General features: G+C 43.0%; 1 protein-coding gene across 1 annotated transcript in view; it reads left to right on the top strand.

Moving 5' to 3' along the window:
• The first annotated feature begins 478 nt into the window (after positions 1 to 478).
• Positions 479 to 19320, top strand: part of LOC126095253 (UDP-glucosyltransferase 2-like) — a 119065-nt gene continuing 100223 nt past the window's right edge. The window contains exon 1 of the mRNA XM_049910007.1: positions 479 to 568. The gene's annotated coding sequence lies outside the window, so the exon portion shown is untranslated. The remainder of the gene's footprint in view (positions 569 to 19320) is intronic.

Here is a 19320-nt window from a genome sequence, read left to right as displayed (position 1 = left end):
TGCGTTTCGCGCGTTGTTACCGTCTACTGCTCATGTGCGCGAGGTATATTCCGCGTGGATGGTGTAATGGGTATACGTGAAACAGCCTGTAGTTACAGATATGCACGCTTGGGACGCTCCTGCACAGATATACGGTTTAGGCGCATCGTGTAATAGGGACTTAACAGTATACGCTTTTGTTTAATGATGGCTATTGATTTACTAAATACCAAATGTCAAATATACAAAAGAAAACAAATGATGTCGATGGAATTTAATGACTGAATATGGTCTTTTCCGCTGCTTCTTGTTTAGCATAGACCATGACATCGCCCGTCACTAGTTATACATTCCTCCTGGAGAGACAATGCATCTCGTTTGCGTACCACTTGTATTTGCTCGTACAATTTGAACGGTGCTCTGGCGGAGCGCGAGATACGGCGTGGGTGCGCAGGGTGGGGGAAGCCGTTGGAGGGAGAACGGCACGTCACACAGCGCCAGGTCACGAGTGCGTGAACCGCTAATGCCAGTTGGCGACGCTGGCCGACAGCAGACCTGGCCGCCTGCTTGCACCACTTTACTCACACAGGTACGTTATATGCGGCACTTTAGGTTTTGCCAAAACGTTGCTACTGCCATACAAGCTCAGCGTGCAGTTCCACGCCATCGTCGCATTCCTCTCTAACGTTATGTCTATTTTCTTTGGCTTTTGTTGTCATTTCTTAGTCGGATGCATTTGTAGGATGCTTCCTATAGCCTTCGGTAGTATTAGTGCGTAACCGAAATTCTAAAGTACTTCTAGCAGGATTAACCACTGCAGTGTGTTTCTATATTGTACTTCTTTGTAAACATATCTCAGGACTTGTTAAGAATTGTGGAGGCAATATTAACAGTCGGCGGGAAAATTAACGATTTATTACTAAAAGGTAGAATGAGCGGTGCTGTCACGGTGAAAATTAGTGCTCCTAAAACAATTTCTAAAAACTTTTTCTCAGAGGTTTCCATTCGTTAGAAAACTCGGTAAGAACAAATTCGGAGTTAACCAAATGCCTTTATCATGTTCATCAGAATAAATATTATCCGAGGTGCTATTACACTGCAATAAGCATTCACATCTAAAAGATGGATAATATTGTTAACTACATCATTAACATAGGAGCTGAGGTCTAATGTGTTCAGATGTCAACGACATAATCCATTGTCATTCGCATCGTGCGACAATGCGATACTGACAATATCTCAACAATGGCATGTTAGTTGTTATCGTATCATCCGGATGGTTCAAATGGCTCTAAGCACTATGGGACCTAACATCTGAGGTCATCAGTCCCCTAGATTTGAACCTAACTAACCTAAGGACATCACACATATCCATGCCCGAGGCAGGATTCGAACCTGTGACCGTAGCGGTCGCGCGGTTCCAGACTGTAGCGCCTAGAACCGCTCGGCCACTCCGGCCGGCATACCACCCAAAGATGAGAGTATTTTGCCATATGAGTGATATCCGGAACTTCGATATCTAATTAACTAAACAAGCACTGTTTTTCGCCTTGATCCACATTTTATTATTAATGTTATTGGCAACCATTTTTCGGGTTATAAGCCCCTTTTCAAGTACATTACTGATTTCCAAACATGGTAATACATAGATAAACATGATGACAAGGCAAAGTTAATCTCAACTTCTTAGGTATGGATCCATAGCTTAATGTACACTTACATCAGTGACAATTCTTTAACAAATTGCATCCATTATTACACATTCACCGATTATACTACAATGACCGGACTAAAGTTATGCATCAGGTAAGATATTTTTAACTACGATGGACTGGGGTCCAAAGTTTTCCTTCTATCCTGGGGTTGTGATCTCATCTAAAAGACGTGAATAATTGAATTGGATTTGCTCGTTTAATAATAGGTGTGCCGATATACACATCTGTGGCAGCGTGGAGTTTTTGGTTTGTACAAAAGTTCCGTTATCTCCGCCTTACACATGTTTACTTTTATCCAAAAGAACATTTCTTTCTACCCAGAGCAAAATATTCGCTTTCGTCCATGTATTGTTGAAGCTTTATCCATCACGTCGGAGTCGTATGGCACATTGTCCATAACAAATGTCGGAGTCTGGAACCGCGCAGCTGCTACGATCGCAGGTTCGAATCCTGCCTCGGGCATGGATGTGTGTGATGTTCTTAGGTTAGTTAGGTTTATGTACTAAGTCTAGGGGACTGAGGACCTCAGATGTTAAGTCCCATAGTGCTTACAGCCATTTGATATTTTTACTATTGTCGAATTCGGAGGAATATTATGCAGAACAACAGTATCTTCACACCCTTTGAACGTGTTCTTGTACGACCACTTTTATTGCGAATCTCGTGTTGGTGTTACCCGGGCAACGGCGTCAGGTGTCCCCCGGTGAGCCAAACTCAAAAGTCGCAACGGTAATACTCGTCATCCTTTTTAATGTGGTACACTGTACATGTTGAAGTTATTTGCTTGCTTGTAGGTCAGAGTTCTTCTAACTGAAGAATGCCTACGTTCTGTTCGGCTGGAGATTCAAACTGCGTTAACTGATAACAGTAATAACGTTTACTGAATACAATCATCTGCGCTGAGCAAATTGTCTGCCGTACTCCACAGCTAGAGTATTTCTGTTACAAAACCTTTTATGAAATATCACGTCAGCATACTTGTACAGGGTGAACAGTAATAAAACCGACAGACTGCAGGGATGGATTCCTGACCGGAAATGGAGGAGAAAAGCTCCTATGAACATTTGTCCAGAAATGGACGGTGTGCGTACAGTGGCAACAAAATCAAATGGTTAAAATGACTCTGAGCACTATGGGACTTAACTTCTGAGGTCATCAGACCCCCAGAACTTAGAACTACTTAAACCGTACTAACCTAAGGACATCACACACATCCATGCCCGAGGCAGGATTCGAACCTGCGACCGTAGCGGTCGCGCGGTTCCAGGCTGTACCGCCTAGAACCACTCGGCCACCCCCAATGGCAACAAATCGACCTCTAGAACCCGGTCCTCCAAATCTGGTGTACACACAGTCCGCCACCTGGCTGCACGTTCGTCGATCTGAAAGGATCCGTGATCACACGAATGCCCAAAAAGGGCTTTAAATGTTATGTGATGTGGTTGGTGTCTGTGAGGGTACTTTTTTGTTATAGGCGTGCTGCCTCCCGTTTCCATCTGCTTGGCCGTACACAAACACCATATCGGCTTGTTCTCGACATTAACACCGGACCATTCACCTGCTACAGTACTCTGCGTCAGTCACACAGGGCACGTGGTGAGAGCAACTTGCATTCTTCAGCGTCTACTACCGTGGCAACGATGCAGTTTTGAACACCTGCTCGTAGGACCTTTCTTACTCCATTTTCAGTCAGGAATCCGTCCCTTCATTTTTTAATTTTTGTTAACGTTCTCCTCGTATACATTCGAATTACCGCGGACAGTCGGTCAATTTGAGGCCGCTGTCTTTACTAACAGCCTAAACGAAAGAAGGAAGATTAGGCTTTAAGGTCACAGCGACGACAAAGTCATCAATGACGAATCTCAAGATTGGAATGAAATCGTCTGCACCGTCTCAAAGGAATCTTCCTGGCAATCGTCATAACTGAATTAGGGAAAATAAGGAGAAGTTAATTCTCCGCAGTCGGGCAGGGATTTGGACCGTGCTCCATCAGAATGTAAGGCCAGTGTCGTAAGGGAGCCACACACGAAGGGCACATCGCAGCGACCCGTCTACAGGCCGTGCGATGCGTCCGGAGGTCGCAAGTGTGTAAAATATCAGGTCACGCGATTGATCTCTTATCGCGTGGAATTCTCATGCGATGTGATGAATAGCATGCGATATGTGGTAATATGGCTGCTATTCGATGCAACTGAAACGAACAAGTAACTTATTCCTCAATTTATGAACTAGTGTATGACATGTTTGTGGTAGAGCTTGCTAATCAAAATAGAACATGGGATTTTTATACTGTAGGCTGAATTTCAGCGTGCCACTCAACTCAAGCACTGAACGATAACAGCGGTACTAACGTAGACTGTAGTAAAATCAGTAGAGGCAGATGATCGTACCCTGAGAAACTATTCCGTACTAGGCTTTTACAGCCCTTTGCACGTTTCCAGGAACAGATAATATACGTCTTAGTGGATGAGCCGAGTGTGTTTCATGCTTAAGGAGGTGAGGGAACAGACATTTGTGTCTAAGTTTCTAAAATACTTCGCATTTCTCTAATCATATTGTACCCTCATGATCTCCTCTGAAATACTCTGTTATTGCTACATACCATTTTTGATTGTTAATAATGGCTGTCTGACACAAAAAGCATTTCAGTTACGGCACAGTATCGGTGTCGAACCATAAAAGACGTTTAATTCTTATTTATTTATTTATTGGCTGTTTGATTTATGACCCTGCGACCTCTCTACGTAACGACAAAAACTTGACTGGACAACGTAACTCAGTACCCTGAAACGTAACACTGTCCGGAAGAACTAATTTCTCAATAATGTGATACTTGAAGAACGGCATCAGTCTTCTTCTTTCTCCCAGAGTGTCGTCTCTCTTCGGAGGTTGGCTATCGTTCTGCCTAGTGCTTGCGGGTCTAAAAAATTGTAGGGAAGTGTACGCAAACCACTTTCTCAAATTGAATAGCCATGATGTTCATTCTTTCCTTCAGCTTTTTCTTCCATTATCAGTTTTAAAATATTGTATCTATCCTTATGTTTTCGCACAAGAGCATCTTCTTTGGTAATCTTTTGTGTACAAGACACTCGGCGCTACAGCCGCATTTCGAATGCCTGAATCTGTTTCATTGTTGTCTTATTGTCCATGTTTCCACTCCTCTCAAGAATACAGGGTTTGAATAACTATCATTCGGACTTCTTAGGTCCCCGTACATGATCAGACAGTTGGTCAATCTTTGGTATGTCTGCCAAATATTTGAATGTGTACAGTGTTGTTTGACGAGTTTGTCAAACATAGACCGTGTTTGAGAGAAATATCGATTGACGGAAAATATAATAACTTCAATAACTGTGTGATGTTGGTTATGTTGATGTATAGCCCCATATGTTTAGTGAAATATAGTTTCAGTGTATCTCGAGCTTTTACAACTATGGAAACTACAAAATAGCACTGAGAATTATCAGAATTATCGAGGTGTCACATCGTTCCCAACCGTATAATACGCAGGAAGAGGTTGAGAAGAAAATCAATAGTCCAAGCACAACATACAAACGAGAGAGCAATTAAATTGAAAAAAGTCGAAGATTTCCGATTCTTCAACGGACAATGTAAGCTATATGTTCCCGAATTGTGGTAATTCCATAAACTGTCATTTTAGGACCAAGTAGTAGAGAATAAATTTTCGCATATGTGTGCCTTCTTTTTCAGTGTGATGGCGCAGTAACTCTAAACGAGTTCTTAAAAGTTTCACTGGGCGTTCGAAAAAAGTCTATGTAATCATCAGGTTTCTAGTGGGATATTTCATTTAACGGGTTTTCATGTGTATATTACCCCATCATCGTAAACCATTCGTTCGACCAGCGCCGTGTTTTCTTCTTCTTCTTTAACCACAGTATCAGAGTCAACGTTCGATATGCCTTATTTGCATTTGTAACCGTTCCCACTAGTGGCAAATTACAACATACTCGAACAGTATGTTAAATGGACAAACTTGTTGGACCGTGTACAGGCTTGTTTGACATATCCGTGGATAGATAACAGCTTGACAGCTAAGCCTGACCGTGTACGGGGGCCTTCAGTTACAAGTTTAAACTACGGTTGGTAAAAAACGACCAGCGCGTGTCTGTTAACTCACGATGCTGAGAATGATTGTCCGTAAATATCTGCAAATTGCAGCGTAACACTTACTGATGATACTTCACATAGGTAGAAGAACGTTTTAAGCCTAAATTGAGTGATCAGAATTTCTTAACATGTTTTTGGCCTGCTTGGCCCCTGAATAACATAAGTAATGTTTTTCACTTAGTAACAAAAACCGCAACCTTTGAAGGAGGGTCATAAATTTGCTGCCGTTCTTAAAGTATCCGTATCCAGACATAGATAATCGTATTCCTTTGCACAAGCGGCAGTTTCAACTACTGTTGACTACTTTCCTCTAGCAACACACTTTGGTCATGAATATTCTGTCCTCTGGCGAAAACCGCATACCATCGTATAAAGACTGCTGCTTCTGAAAGCTTCTCCTCATTCCAAATAAAATCATGTGTCTCAATCTGTGCTATAAGAATTATTTTCGTCTACAAAAAAACATCAAAAGCTTAGTGTATAAATCAGTTTAACATCAGTGTGTTATTTTATGAAGTCAGTTATACGTCAAAAGCCGGTGTTTGAGAAGTAGTTTTAGACCAGTGTTTCGAGACGACCAAAAATGAAATGGGCTTGATTTTGGGAATATATGACGTAGGTATTCAGATAGAGGATGGTGCAGAATGGTGAGGGCTATTTGTTGTAGGTTGTGAGGTAGTTCAGAAGGATGCAAGATTTCCAGGGTAAACGTACGAAACGGATTATATCTTCAATGGTGGGCGCAGAACGGAGGGAGTCGTTTTTGTGGACTGGTGTACCAATTGTGTATATGAGGACGGTGCGTTCAGGTTTTTGTGGAAAAGGTCTAGATCTGGATTTCTGGTGGGGGGGGGGGGGCATGGGGTGAGGTTGGTCGCAGGTGTGTAGCGGGTAGTTGGGAGTTGAGGTTTGGGCATTGTTTGTGTAGGTGGCTTTTGCTTGCAGTGAGGACGGGTAGGTGGATGTTTACAATTTTTTGTCAGGTGTTCGTTGACTTCTGTGTGCTTGTGTACCGGATCGAGACGCTTCTACAGGATGCTTCCAGCGGTAAATCAAGGTCCCATGTCTAATGAATTTGTCGAGGACGTCGGGTGATTATTAAGAATCGAGGTCCATTAATACTTCCGATGAGTAGTGCTTGCACGCATTGATTCCTGGTTGCGAGTTGAGTTCACTTTCGACCTCTTCGTCTGGTTAGCCTATGTTTAACTTCTTTGACACTGTTGGGGATGTTGTGGGGTCGGCATGGAGACTGCGGCTGTTAAGGAGGATTTTTGAAGGTCGTTATGGAAGCGTTTCCTCCAAAAGAGGGGATAATTCGGAGGAAGGATAAATGGGAATGAGGATCCTTTGTTTTAACGACGATGGAATATCTCTTACGGATGAGTTTCTGGACTTTATTGCTGGTATGCGCCACTGAGGATTATCTTAGGATTTAAAAATTTATGATCACATTTGCTGAGCAAAAAGGAAGAGGAATATACTTAGCTTTTCAGTTCTGGGTTGAGTACGACCTGCATTTCATTAATACCTGGCAGAGGTATCTGCGTCCTTTTAGTTTCATACTGACTCTGACTGGCCACGCTAGGCCATTTGTTAGTTTGAGTGAAATTTTAGGTTGGGTGTGGAAGGAAGGTTCTGCGCTGACTGGGGGTAGGGAATGTTTACCTGCTCGTATGGCAGTATGCGTCGTAGCCGGTGCTGTGGCTGACGATGTCGGGGCTGCTGCTGGTGATGGTGTGGCTGTTGCTGACGACACTGCGGCTGATGACGCTGCGATAGCTGATGGTGATGGTGCTGTCCTTGGAATCCGTTGGTGGTGCTGGAGTGTTGTCAAAAGGTCCTGCGAGCGTTCGACACATATTTGCTGCCCATGTTGTTGTCCAGGTAGCAGATGACGTCATGGAGATTGCGGCTGTAGTTATTGTGGCAGCAGTCCCGGGCGATGTCCTCCTTCTGACCCCTTCGTCGTCGTGTAGCTGTCCGGCGATGGTGGTAGCGTCCGTCCGCGACAGAGGCTGACGACTCAGCGACGATTTTGTTTACACTGCTGGGTGTGTGTAACGGCCGCGGTGACAGTCCGTTGCGATAAGAGGGTGGTTTTAACTGAATCAAAATCTAGAAGAGTAGCCTCTAGCGCTTCGTCATTGTGAGTTAAGTCGTTGCTGTGAATACGCCTCTTGTCTTCTTCTCTTCTGTTTACATATTCGAGTTGCCTCCTAGCCTCTATCTGTACGTGTGAGCTAATCTCCGGAAATGCCTCAAGGATTATGATCCAGTGTTCACTGATTCATGTGGAAAGTTTTTTTTACATAATTTACAAATATTTCACACAAATTGCCGGAGTTATGATGAATTCAAGTCGTGAGAAGGATTATACTGCCACCTACCGAAAGTGGTTGGAAGACGAGAAAACAAGTGTCTTGAATTGGCAGAAATCGTGACCTAGGGCGCATATCGTTTGATTAAGGAACTTTTGGCACAGTAGGGTGGCGTGAAAGATTAGCCGCGAATGTTGCTCAAGTCAACACAAGGTAGCCGGCCGCTGTAGCCGAGCGGTTCTAGGCACTTCAGTCCGGAACCGCGCTGATGCTACGGTCGCAGGTTCGAATCCTGCTTCGGGCGTGCATGTGTGTGATGTGCTTAGGTTAGGTTTAAGTAGTTCTAAGTCTAGGGGACTGATGACCTCAGATGTGAAGTTCCATAGTCACATAGTGCTTAGAGCCATTTGAGTCATTTTGAACCAACACAAGCTACAATATTATAGTGACATACGTTCAGTGGAAATACAAATCAAAAAGAACATTCCGTCTCATTTGTAAGTTTGTGGTTATCGTATTCATGTTGCGTGCGTACGTTACGTGTCTTGCGTGCAATGAAAGAAGTCATCTTTGAACCAACTGCCCGCGGAGCGTATTTATTTTACGGTCTTCCTTGGAATAACGCCGTAAGTAAACGGTTGCTGACTTCGTCCCCACCCCCCCACCACCAACTAACGACCTTGGGGCTACATCTTCCGCTTCTGATATCATCCGATAGTTTCCACTATCACTGCGGGTGATTTTCCACCGTTACAAGCAAAGCCTGAGCCCTTTCCTGCTATTACTTAGCCGCCCTGGAGCAAGTGTCGAAGTCTTCTCCTTTGTAGTCTCCACCACAATTACCGTTGACAATATTACAATTTTCCTCTCTGTCCTATAAAAAGTCTGATTTAAAGTAGTTGTCACTTGACAGGCAACGGGCTGCAGGGCTCCCGCCACCAATAAACCAATGGCAGCCGGCGCTGTCGGCTGCCACTGCGTTGCCACTTCGCTCTGCTGAGCTGACTAAGGCATTGTGCCAGCCAGTCCTCAGCGAGCCGTTGTAGACGTGGGGGTGAGAGATTTGAGTGACTTGTAGCTTCGCGTGTTTACGATGTCTGATGAAAGCAGTCGTAAGAGAGGGAGGCCGAGGCTGCACACTCCTCGGAAACCTCCAAAAAGTGGCGGACATGGCGCCGTTATACGCAGTTAGGCGCGTGAATACGTGTGTTCCTTAAGGTAGTATTTTGAGGGAGAGAGAGGGATGCAGAAGGGCCTCTCGTTCCTTTGGATAAGGTGGTGGAGAGAACTGCAGCTGCTCTGCAAGTTAGCGAACGACCAGTAATAAGAATCTGCAACGAGAAATTCACGAAAGAAGGCTCAAGTGAATTATCAAAACTGGAGACACCTGGGAAAAAGAGGCGACTAGAGAAGAGGGTCACAAAACTTGACTCTTCAGAAAGATGCCATTCGTCGTCAAATATAATCATTTTATTCGAGGAAGGAGTATCCAACACTCAGAAAACTACATGCTACCCTCACAGTGGCTGACCTGTATCAGGGCAGTAAATCGTCTTTGTTACAAGTCGTGAAAATGTTAGGATTCCGCTATAAATCCATCTGTGGCAGAAAGTTACTAATGGAACGCCAAGATATTGCAGCCTGGCGATGCCGCTTTCTTAGAGAATTAGTGGGGACAAATTTTGATGATATCGTTTGGCTTGATGAAACGTGGGTGAATGCAGGACACAGTTTAAAAAAAGGCTCGACGGACGGTACCATCAGCGGTGGTATGGCAGCTGCGATCGGCAGAGGAAAAAGGATAATTGTAGTATATGCTGGAAATTCAAAAGGTTTCATTGCAAATTGTCTGCTGCTATTCAGTTCGAATAAGACTTCCGACTACCACGAAGAGATGAACCACAACACTTTTGTCCAATGGTTTGAAGACTGTGTGCTCCAGAACTTAACAAAAAACTCTATCATTGTTAAGGATAACGCTCCTTATCATTCAGTAATACAATACAAAGCACCCACAAAGGCAACGAGGAAAAGCGACATTGTTAGCTGGTTACAGAAACATAAGATGCAGTTCGACAGTAATTTGACAAGGGCAGAATTATTAGAACTTGTATCGCAACACAAACCAAAGAACCCGATTTACATTGTGGATGAAGAAGCAAAAAAAAAAATACGGACATAAAGTGCTCAGATTGCCTCCTTACCATTGCCATTTCAACGCAATAGAGCTGATTTGAGCTCAGGTTAAACGGCATATTGCTGGAGAAAATAAGAAATTCACATTAACCGAAGTGGAACGCCTTTTGAAAGAGGCAGTTGAAATTGTGACAACGGAAGACTGGCAGAAGGTGAAAGGAGTGATACAGGACGCATGGAACAATGAAGGTATCTTACAACAAAGTGTCGAAGACTTGATAATATCTGTCAATACGATCAGCGACACGGATAGTTGCACTGACTCTGACTCTAAATTAAGCGGTGTTTTCGCATTGTCTGATTAGTGTGTCGTGTACTTACTGCCATTAAATATTGTGTTTGTAAATTTATTTCGATTAATTCTTATTTTTGTTGTGAGACTAAGATATACTGTTTGGCCAGCTCTCATCTCCTTACGGTAAGTTAGACTGAATTTTAATTCTATTTCATTTTGTATATAGACCAGGATGTTATTCAATGTCTGTAATAGTTTTCGAGATTTTCAATCTAAAGAACAAAACATTTCCGGACGCGTAAATTTCTCACACTTCAATAGTTAATGCAACAACGGCCCTAATTAAAATTAAGAAAAGATATTTGATTTTCTCATAGATACCACTGAGACCGATACTGTAAGTAAATTTCAAAATATTTACATAATATTGATAGGAGATAGAGATTTTAAACGTCATACTTGATTGGAGTTCAGTACTGATAGGGTTGTTAAAAAATGCTGTTTTCAGAAATTTGTATACAGGAAACGTAATGCACTACGGAAACTTTTAAGGATTCTTTGCCTAGTGCATTATTTTGGTAATGAATGGAAAAAAAATATTTTGCTGTGACACCAATAGTTTTTCAGCAATGACGTGATAAGCTAGAAGCTCTTTGTGAAATCGAGAATTTAAATGGTTTCAAACAAATTAACGTAACTCTTGTCCTAATTAAAATTAAGAAATGATATTTGACATATTGAGAGACATTGTAGAGATATACATCATATGTGGGTTTGAAATTTTTTACTTACTTTTTGTAGAAGATACAGGCTTTAAAACGATTTTCTATCGCCGGGGGTAGCGATGCGCTGAGGCGGCTGCCTCCAGCCAGTGCTTGACGTGACAACGCCGCAACTTCGCAGCGCAAACGTCAAGTGACAACTACTTTAAATCAGACGGGATCGTGATTTGCCGCCTATTGTGACTCCTGCTGCGGAAATTGTTATCCCAGAGCTGTCTCCCGCTGTCTGAGATCCATTCTGATTGCCCTCCTTCAGACAGTTGGCATGCATTGTCCAGTGACACTCCCTGTGAGGCAGCCATCTGACCAGATCTGCTTACGTCACCCTCTACAGAGGCTATTATGCCTCGCAGCAGCGATAATATACCACGTGTACGGCACAGCCGGAACGTGCAACCTAGATCAGAGATTCAGTTGGAGCCAGTACTGATCCCCCACTCTCGGATTCGTTATTGGACAGCGTGATGAACTCTGACGGGCGACTGGTGGATATGTCGTGCTGTTCTGTTGTTCCTTCTGTGGTCTTTCTTCTTTCGATTGATGGCTGAGGCTCATTCATTTGTCACACTCAATGTTAACCGAGTGGTATCAAGGTTGCACCTAGCTTCGTTGCGGCAGTTTATATGCGACTCGTATTCGGATATAGTATTCCTTCTAGTGTTATAGATTTTGCTATTCACACACATTGAATCAAATATAACAGTAATGATGATAATGTCTGGCAATTTTATCCAACAATATAAAGAATGCAATCTATAACACTAGATTGCGTACTCACGGTAGTTCTGCTTTGCCGTTTTTGGTACGTCTTGGAAAGACAGAGAAAATAATGGATGATAGCCGATACGTCGGTTCTCGATTGTGTTCAGGAGACGTAAGCTTTGATTACGCGAAGGTGGTTTCGTGACTGACCTTTGACCTGGATTGCCTTCACGCAATCAGGATCTTCGGTGAAAATACCTAAGGGAGCTAACTGAATAATGAAAAAAAAAAAATGGAAATGAATGCAAAACAGTGAAATTTTTGGAAATTGAACACATTAATGTCCTCCCGAATACAATCGCGATACCGCGATGGAGAGAGAACCTGTAATAAAGCTTACATACATAGAAAAATCATGGTGAGTTTAAAGCAGAGATTTTCTGTAAAGTGAAGCATCAATATATTCTCAAGGAACAAAGACGTTAAACTAAAAGACATTAAAAAAAATACAATGAATACGAAACTTACATTTTTATGTTTCTCTCATACATGGAACAATTCAACAATCGCTGCTTTTGTCTGTCCGAGTTTCAGTTTACCGAAGCGTTTTGCTTGGTGATTTACATGGTTTTTGACACTAAACAAAATGTAACTTGTAGCAGTTCTACACAACTCGTCTTTACAAGTCGGCGACCAAGCGTTAAAAGGTAATGAAGTCTCTAGAACATTTCTTAACAAATGATGGATTGATCTTTCAAATGTTTCGCATCTTATTGCTATCGAGCGCTCTGGCAATGATTTAAATACCTGCGCCCAGCAGGTAATAGTGTTTATCTGAAATATTTTAGCGCTGGACGCGCGTCTTGGTGTAGGCTCACATTATAAAGCATTGCCTCTCTTTACACGAACTACAACAGCCCCATGGCTCATTTGCAAAGTATCTAAATTTCAACAATATTACATCCTGCAAGATGATTTATTTACCAGTTTCCCTCTCATTGAACAATTATCCCCACGATTGTGTGGACCAGTATCACCTTCCATGTTCTACCAATGGCAGCGGACTTTTACAGGTACAGGGTGGTCAACAATTTGATTTCCACTAAACATCTTGTTTATGCAGATGACTTGGAAGTCGCAGATCAGAGGATGACTTTCGAGGAGATAGACCAGAAGATCGAGAAAGCACTCAATGCCGTGTCAGAATACTATCAGAATAATTCCCTTGAGCCGAAGATGACGTGCTACAGACACGAAATTTTACCGACAGGAAGAAGATGCTGTGATGCAAATGATTAGCTTTTCAGAGCATTCACACAAGGTTGGCGCCGGTGGCGGCACCTGCAACGTGCTGATATGAGGAAAGTTTCCAACCGATTTCTCATACACAAACAGCAGTTGACCGGCGTTGTCTGGTGAAACGTTGTTGTGATGCCTCGTATAAGGAGGAGAAATTCGTACCATCACGTTTCCGACTTTGATAAAGGTCGGATTGTAGCCCCATCGCAATTGCGGTTTATCGTATTGCGACATTGCTACTCCCGTTGGTCGAAATCGAATGACTGTTAGCAGAATATGGAAACGGTGGGTTCGTGAGGGTAATACGCAACGCCGTGCTGGATCCCAACGGCCTCGTATCACTGGTAGTCGAGATGACAGGCATCTTATCCGCTTGGCTGTAACGGATCGTGCAGCAACGTCTTGATCCCTGAGTTAAGAGATGGGGACGTTTGCAAGACAACAACCATCTGCGCGAACAGTTCGACGGCGTTTGCAGCAGCATGGACTTTTAACTTGGAGACGATGGCTGCGGTTACCCTTGACGCTGCATCACACACAGGAGCGCCTGCGATGGTGTACTCAACGACGAACTTGGGTGCACGAATGGCAAAACGTCATTTTTGCGGATGAACCCAGGTTCTGTTTATAGCATCATGATGGTCGCATCCGTGTTTGGCGACATCGCGGTGAACGCACATTGGAAGCGTGTATTCGTCATCACCATACTGGCGTATCACCCGGCATGATGGTATGGGGTGCCACTGGTTACACGTATGGGTCACCTCTTGTTCGCATTGACGGCACTTTGAACAGTGGACGTTACATTTCAGATGTGTTACGACCCGTGGCTCTACCCTTCATTCGATCCACACGACCGCATGTTGCAGGTCCTTTACGGGTCTTTCTGAATACAGTGAATGTTCGACTGTTGCCCTGGCCAGCACATTCTCCAGATCTCTCACCAATTGAAAACGTCTGGTCAATGGTAGCCGAGCAACTCGCTCGTCACGATACGCCAGTCACTACTCTTGATGGACTGTGGTATCGTGTTGAAGCTGCATGAGCAGCTGTACCTTTACACGCCATCCAGGTTATGTTTGACTCAATGCCCAGGCGTATCAAGGCCGTTATTATGGCCAGAGGTGGTTGTTCTGGGTACTGATTTCTCAGGACCTATGGACCCAAATTGCGTGAAAATATAATCACATGTCAGTTCTAGTATAATATATTTGTCCAATGAATACCCGTTTATCATCTGCATTTCTTCTTGATGTAGCAATTTTAATGGCCAGTAGTGTAGATGTAACAGACTTCAAGAAGAATATAATAATCGCAATTCAAAATAACGCAGTTGTTACCAGGTGTGAGAATTAGCGAATATCAGTTTAATAAGTCACGGCAGCAAAATATTAACACGATCCATTATAGAAGAATGGAAAAACTTGTAGAAGCCGACCTCAGGGAATATCAATTTGGATTGGGGAGAAATGTAGGAACACGAGAGGCTAAGTGGCCGCAGGTCTTCTCATAGAAGATAGGTTAAGGAAAGGCAAACCTACGATTCTAGCATTTGTATACGTAGAGAAAGCTTTCGACAATATTGACTGGAATACTTTCTTGCAAGTTCTGAAGGTGTAGGGGTCAAATACAGGGAGCGAAAGACCATCTACAATTTGTACAGAAACAAGTTGGCAGAGATAAGAGTCGTGGGAGACGAATGGGAAGCAGCGGTTGAGAAGGGAGTGAGACAACGTTGCAGCCTCTCCCCGATGTTATTCAATCTGTATATTGAGCAAGCAGTAAAGGAAACAAAAGAAAAATTCGGAGTAGGTATTAAAATCCATGGAGAAGAAATAAAAACTTTGAGGTTTGCCGATGACATTGTAATTCTGTCAGAGGCAGCAAAGGACTTGGAAGAGCAGTTGAACGGAATGGACAGTGTCTTAAAGGGAGGATATAAGATGAACATCAACAAAAGCAAAACAAGGATAATGGAATGTAGTCGAATTAAGTCGGGTGATGCTGAGGGAATTAGATTAGGAAATGAGACACTTAAAGTAGTATAGGAGTTTTGCTATTTAGGGAGCAAAATAACTGATGACGGTCGGAGTAGAGAGGATATAAAATGTAGACTGGCAATGGCAAGGAAAGCGTTTCTGAAGAAGAGAAATTTGTTAACATCGAGTATAGATTAAGTGCCAGGAAGTCGTTTCTGAAAATATTTTTATGGAGTTTAGCGATGTATGAAAGTGTAAGTTGGACGATAAACAGTTTAGACAAGAAGAGGATTGTCTGGATATGTTTCACGGTGCGCTGACTAATTAATGAGTTTCTCAACAAAGTTTATGTATCTTTGAACACTTCATTAAAATTCACATTTGTGTATTTCTCCCCCATTGCACCAGCTGTTAGCGCTTCTTTCTGTCCCATTCGCGTATGGAGACTGACTGGATGGACGCACCTGGGCGCACTATAATTACTCTAACCTTGTCTTCGGGACCCCTACTGGAGCGATACGTATGGGGCTGCAGTAAGTTCCTAGGTTTCTCACTAAAAGTTTGGTCTTGAAACTTTGTAAATAGATAATAAGGTAATGTTCTTCTCCCTTGGGCAAACACAATTTTTCATGTTTTACTAACCACACTTGTTTCGAAGAAGAAGTTTCTATATCTTCAGCAGCTGTTATGTATTATCTTATTATTACACACTAGTGTTTACAAGTCTGTTTGGTACACTATGTGATAAAAAGTATCCGGTCATCCCCAAAAACATATGTTTTTCATATTAGGTGCATTGTGCTGCCACCTACTGCCAGGTACTCCGTATCAGCGCCCTCAATAGTCTTTCGACATCGTGAGAGAGCAGAATGGGGCGCTCAGCGGAACTCTCGGACTTCGAAAGTGGTCAGGTGATTGGCCCTTGTGTCATACGTCTGTATGCGAGATTCCCACAGTCCTAAACATCCCTAGGTCCTCTGCTTCCGATGTGACAGTGACGTGGAAACGTGAAGGGACACGAACAGCACAAAAGCGTACAGGCAGACCCCATCTATTGACTGACAGACACAGGTGACAGTTGGTCGTAATGTGTAATAGGCAGACATCTATCCAGACCGTCACATGGGAAGCCCAAACTGCATCAGGATCCACTTCAAGTACTATGACAGTTAGGCAAAACGTGAGAAAACTTGGATTTCATGGTCGAGTGTCTGCTCATAAGCCATACATCACGCGGTAAATGCCAAATGAAGCCTTGCTTGGCGTAAGGAGCGTAAACAAGGAGGATTGAACAGTGGAAAAACGTTGTGTGGAGTGACGATCCGATGGCAGGGTGTGGGTAATGCGAATGCCCGGTGAACGTCATCTGCCAGCGTTGAGGTACCAACAGCAAAATTCAGAGACGGTGTTAAGGTGTGGTCGTGTTTTTCATGGAGGGGCCTTGGACCCGTTTTTGTTTTGCGTGGCACTATCACAGCACAGGCCTACAGTGATGTTTTAAGCATCTTCTTGCTTCCCACTGTTAAAGAGCGATTCGGGGATGGCGATTGCATCTTTCAACACAATTGAGCACCTGTTCATAATGCAGGCCGGGGTGGCCGATCCGTTCTAGGCGCTACAGTCTGGAACAGCGCGACCGCTACGGTCGCAGGTTCGAATCCTACCTCGGGCATGGACGTGTGTGATGCCCTTAGGTTAGTTAGGTTTAAGTAGTTCTAAGTTCTAGGGGACTGATAACCTTAGAAGTTAAGTCCCATAGTGCTCAGAGCCATTTGAACCATTTTGAACCTGTTCATAATGCACGACCTGTGGCGGAGTACACGACAGTAACATTCGTGTAATGGATTGGCCTGCACATAGTCCTGACGTGAATCCTATAGAACACCTTCCGGATGTTTTGGAATGCTGACTTCGTGCCAGGCGTCACAGAACGACATCGATACCTCTCCTCAGTGCAGCACATTGTGAAGAATGGCACATTGTGAAGAATGGGCTGCCATTCCCAGGAAAGAAAGTTGAACGTATGCCTGCAAGAGTGGAAGCTGTCGTCAAGGCTAAGGTGGGTCAACATCATATTGAATTCCAGCATTACCGATGGAGGACGCCACGAACTTGTAAATAATTTTCAGCCAGGTGTCCGAATAATTTTGATCACATAGTGTATTTTCAGCACAGTTACAGTTATTGCCTTCCTGTGTGACATGTTTTGTAGATGTCGCTTTTTCGTGCTTCTGGAGGATGTTTTCGTGAAGCTTCCTAATGCACACCGTTTGTCCGTTTACTGTTATGAAATTCCACTCAAACACACTGTTAAAACACAAAAACGCGAGATCTAAAAAAAAAAAAAGCCACAGAAGACGGAGAAACTTCTGCTCAACATGTGCGGGTCGTAAAACAAGAAAAATTGTGTTTGCTCAGGGTAGAACCACATTTCCTTATCACATGTCACGAAATAAACACGGCCAAGAAAAGCGCTTCGACCACAAAACGATATGTAACTAGGCTTTCACGGGACTGTTTGCGTTTATTATCCTCAAGCTTATTCCAGTTCAGCATCTTTATGACGCCCTACTATGGTTAAAACAAAACTGTGACCATTCGTGCTGCCCATCTTTGTATACTGTCAATATCTTTTGTTAATACTATTTAGTGCAGGTCGTAAAAGTGTTTCGTAGTCAATGTCCTGTATAGAATGATAGCGCTTTCCTAGATATTACCAGTGAACCGAAATGTGCCACCTGATTTACATACGACTAACACTATGTGGTCGTTCCATTTCATACCCTACTAATTGTTATATCCAGGTGGAGAAGAACTGCCTGAGTTGTACCACTTTTGAGATTTCCTTATTATGGCCTAAACAGTTAGTTAAGGAATTATTTAAACAATGCCTTCCTCATCTGCAGGGTGTTGCCCTTGGTATTCGATTTAGAGAATGCAAATTCTGATAAAAATGAACACGATGTCTTTCTCTCCAGTTTTTGCCCTCTACAGCTACCTCTAGTACCATGGAAGTCGTTCCCTGATATCTTAATAGATGTTCTATCATCCTGTCTGTTCTCTTTGTCAGCGTTTTCTACATATTCCATTCCTCTCCGATTCTGCGCAGAACCTCCTTGTCAGTCCACATAATTTTCAACATTCATCTATAGCACCACATCTCAAATGCTTCAATTCTCTTCTGTTCCTGTTTTCCCACAGCCCATGTTTCACTACTATACGTTCTTAAGTTTCTCGCTATTCTCATTTCTGCTACTTCTCATTGCTTTCGTCTTTCTTCTATTTCATACTCTGTACTCATTTGACTGTTCATTCGACTCAGCAGATCATGTAATTCTTCTTCACTTTCACTCAAGATTGCAATGTCATCAGCGAATCATATAACTGATATCTTCTCACCTTGACCTTTAATTCCACTCCTGAACCTTTCTCTAATTTCCACCATTGCTTCTTCGATGTACAGATTGAACAGTTGGAGCGAAAAATAACTTTCTTGTCTTACACCCTTTTTAATACGAGCACTTCGTTCTTGGTCGTCCACTCTTAGTATTCCCTCTTGGCGCTTCTACATATTTGTATTTTACCCGTTTCTCCCTACTGCTCAGCCCTGTTTTCCTCAGAATTTGGAAAGTTTCGCACCATTTTATATTGTCGAACGCTTTTTTCAGGTAAACAAATTCTATGACCGTGTCTAGATTTTTCTTTAATCTTGCTTCCATTACAGATCGCTTCATCAGAATTGCCTCTCATTTTCAATTTTCTTTTCAATTTTTCTGTGCATTATTCTTGTCAGCAACTTGGATGCATGAGCTGTTAAGCTAATTGTGCGGTAATTCTCGCACTCGTCAGCTCTTGCCGTCTTAGGAATTGTGTAGATGACGCTTTTCCGAAAGTCAGATGGTATGTCGTCAGAGTGAATAGTCGTGAATAGTCGTTTTGTTGCCACTTCCCCAATGATTTCAGAAATTCTGATGGAATGTTGTC

This window comes from Schistocerca cancellata, chromosome 8 (genome assembly GCF_023864275.1).
Source record: "Schistocerca cancellata isolate TAMUIC-IGC-003103 chromosome 8, iqSchCanc2.1, whole genome shotgun sequence".
NCBI classification, from domain to species: Eukaryota; Metazoa; Arthropoda; class Insecta; order Orthoptera; family Acrididae; genus Schistocerca; species Schistocerca cancellata.
Note: the sequence above shows the minus strand (reverse complement) of the source record. Positions and strands in the feature narration are given on the sequence as shown.